Source organism: Octopus bimaculoides, chromosome 9, assembly GCF_001194135.2.
Source record: "Octopus bimaculoides isolate UCB-OBI-ISO-001 chromosome 9, ASM119413v2, whole genome shotgun sequence".
Classification (NCBI taxonomy): Eukaryota; Metazoa; Mollusca; class Cephalopoda; order Octopoda; family Octopodidae; genus Octopus; species Octopus bimaculoides.
Window position 1 is genome coordinate 56,706,056 of NC_068989.1, and position 3,792 is coordinate 56,709,847.

General features: G+C 35.5%; 1 protein-coding gene across 1 annotated transcript in view; it reads right to left on the reverse strand.

Annotated features, from left to right (window-relative positions):
* LOC106882616 (kelch-like protein 18) overlaps window positions 1–3,792 on the reverse strand; it is a 44,685-nt gene that overhangs the window by 28,639 nt on the left and 12,254 nt on the right. The window lies entirely within an intron of this gene.

Sequence of the window (3,792 nt, forward strand, 5' to 3'; positions counted from 1 at the left end):
ACATAAATCTATTTCATTATCATCATCTTATGTAGATATATATATATATATATATGATCCTACCAAATTCACTTGCAAAGACTTTGGTCAACCAAAGAAGGCACTTGGCTGAGGTACCACACATTAGGACTGAACCTGAAACTATGTAGTCAAGAAGTAAACTTCTTATCCACACAGCCATGTCTGTACATATGTTTCTAATACTAACTGATGTAGAAGTTGGGGGATAGAGAATAAAAGAGAGATACAGAGAGAGTTAACAAAAAGGTTCATCATGAGTGCACATATGAGGCTTGGTGACAGGCAATGAATAAAAGAATGCATGCTACATACAAAGTGAGAAGGAATCATAGACATGAAGGAGAGGGACTCAATGACAGAGTAGATATGGGAGGAATTATACATGTAAGAAATTAATTTAATTTTAAGTGCTCCGCTGTACGTTGACTATCATACCACACAAAATGCCCAACTAAGTTTAATAAATTTCTCTAGCTTTTAATCACTCATCATTCTCTTATCTAACTTGTAATACTAACATGTTTACATGTGATGTTAATATGTATTTTGAGTTAAAATAACTTTTGTGGCTTATAATTCTTTAGATTTTTCAATAACTTTTCAAATAATATTACATACCCTTCATATTTCCATACTTTGCTATGATCCTCGCCTTGCTAAAAACTCAAGTCTCATACTACTATTTCTCTCTCTATCTCTTGTGTATGGTGATGTTGACCACTGATTATAATTCTTTAAATTTTCCAATAACTTATCAAACTGTATTACATACACCTTGTGTTTCTAAACTTTGCTATGCTCCTTGCCTCACTAAAAGCCTCAAGTCCCTTACTGCTATCTCTCTCTCTCTATCTCTTGCATGTGGCGATGCTGGCCATTGCTTGATGCGCCCACCCATTCTCACCCCCACCACCACTACTGGAAATCTCTTATACCTGAAATGCCAACAGAGCTCTGCCTCACTTCTGTACCAGAAGACTTGCATACCTCTGTCCCTCCAACCCACCTACCTCTCTGTCTATACATAGTGGACTAACCAATAATAGCTCATTTACTTAACTTAAACATTGACCTTTCAATTGCTTGATTTTTGCACAAGGAATGACAAAGAGAAGGAATGCAGAAGAAATCTGAAAGAAAATTCTATCAAAACTGCAAATGAACCAGGATTTGACATTGCAGAAACTGTTGGAAGAGTGTGACAGGATATTAAATTAAGGCATGACATGGAAGAAATTCAATGAAAGAGTGTTTCCACATAAGAGTAGTGCAAAAAAAGTTGGAAGACAAAGTGTTGCAGGAAAAACAGAAAAAATATTGGGATGTAGACCAATGTATGGCACATGGTGGGATGCACCTGAAAAAAGATTGCATAAAAAGCAAAGTGTTTTTGCTGCGGGTTTACAGGACATATAAAATCGCACTGCAAAACTAGAATGATAGGAAAATGGAACAAGAAAAATAAATATTTTGTCAGCAGGAAAAGTTGTGATTACAACAAACAGAAAATTTGTATCACAACCATAAATGAGAAAACATGGGAACAAATGGGTAAACCAAAATTATATAGTTCAAACAAAAGAATGTATGGTGTTACAGGAAGAAAATTATATTTCACATGTGACTATGTTTGTAATATCATGTTCAAAGGTCGAACCAAAAAAGTGAATGTGTTGAAAAATCCATGCATTTATTTAGCACCAAATGTATGGAGAAATTCAATTTATGGGATGCACCCATAAGCACTTTGTGCAATAGTGTAAACAGAGCAGTTAAACGATCGAATGAGGTTGATGAACTGAAACAAAAAAAGTGACGTGGAACATTGTGTGTGAACTGCCAGTAATTTTGGAAGAAATAAAAAGAATTGCAAAAAAATGAAAAATTTTATTAATGAGACTAAAAGAAAACTGTGGTTGACAAAAGGAAATAAAAAAAAGGTCTGATGCAAAGAGCCACCAAGATGTGAACGTGTACTCTAGGTATGATGGTGCACTAATGTATGCTCAGAGGGTGGTCATATCACATATATTACAGAAAACACTGCTAAAAGAGTTTCATGTGGGACACCCATGCATTTCTAGAATGAAAGCACTGATGCAAAATTTCATATACAGGCCAAGCATGGATAAGAAAGTTGAAAACCTGGTAAAAGGCTGCTGAGGATGTGCGCTGGCAGTAAAACTACCAACTACAAAATGTGAAACTTAGCTGGAAATGAAAATACCATGGTCCCGATTGCATATTGATTTTGCAGGCCTGGTAAATGGATATTATTACTTAATAGTAGTGGACAGCTACACAAAATGGCGAGGTATAAACAACCAACCTCATAGCTGGTAATAAACTTCTTACATGAGCTGTTTGCAAGATTTGGTATACTAGATATAATTGTCTCTGATAACAGAACACAGTTTGTATCCTGTGAGTTTAAAAGATTCTGCGAGATGCTCACGGCAGAACATAAAACTATAGCACTGCATCACCCTGGATTGAATGGAAGGGCTGAACAGTTTGTGGACACTTTAAGAGAGCTTTAAAGAAAGCTAATAAGGAAGCCATGGACAAGGTCACAATCCAACAATTCTTAAGGTAACTCTTAGGGTAATTCTTAGGGTAACTCTGAACCTAAATGTGCCAGAAGGAAGTTCACCAGCAGAATTAATGTTTGCCAGAAAGGTGAAGTTAGTATTCAATAAACTGTTACCAGTGAAGAAAAAATACGTGCTAGTAAAGATATGCTAAAATTCTTTAGAATCAGTGATAAGGCATATGTAAGAATGTACAAAAATGGCAAGCAATATTGGGAAGAAGGAGAAATTGTAACATACATAGGAAGAATAATGTATGGTGTAAGAAGCAGAAATGGAATGGAAAGGAGACATAGAAATCAGCTTAAGGAAAGATTCCTAGAAAAGGAACCAACAAGAATAGAATTACTGATGGATTGGCTATATGACACTTTTCAGGTTCCAACACCGTTAAGAGAAATTGAAACCACACATACAAGGAAAAGGAAGAACATTGGATTCCTAAAAGTAGACTCTAAGAAGAAAAGATATTGAGGGTATATTTTAATATATATACATATATACACATATATAAAGCAAAGGTGGGGGTGAATAAAAGAAATTGATTGTTAATAAAAAAAATTTTAAGGGGTGATGTATAGTGAAACTGTACACCCCGCCCGGTAAAAAGTGCTAGTAGTCAGCCATTATAAATAGACCAGTAGCCGGTCGACAATAGAAGGTCAAGAATGTGAAGAAGGTCGAGAGTACGTAGAGTATGTGTTAGACTGTGTTGATAGTTGTGTCTGAACTGATATAGTAATTATACTGTGATATTGAGTGAACATTATTATGATCCAACCTTTTGAGGATAATAACACTGAATGACTGGGGGGGGGGGCGTACAGTGCCAGACAGAAACATTCTATCAACGACTTCAGAATATAACAAAATCTGTCAGAGTAACAACCGTCATCAAAAGATGGATACCACAGTGGCAAAAGATGGCTTTACAACAATTATTTTACTTGTTTCAGTCATTTAACTGCAGCCATGCTGGAGTACTGCTTTAAATAGTTTTAATCAAAGAAGTCAACCCCAGGACTTATTCTTTATAAGCCCAGTACTTATTCTATTGGTTATTTTTGGTGAACTGCTAAGTTACAGGGACATAAACACACCAACATCGGTTATCAAGCAATGGTGGGTGGACAAAACACAAATACAAAGACACACATAAATATATATTATATATATATAT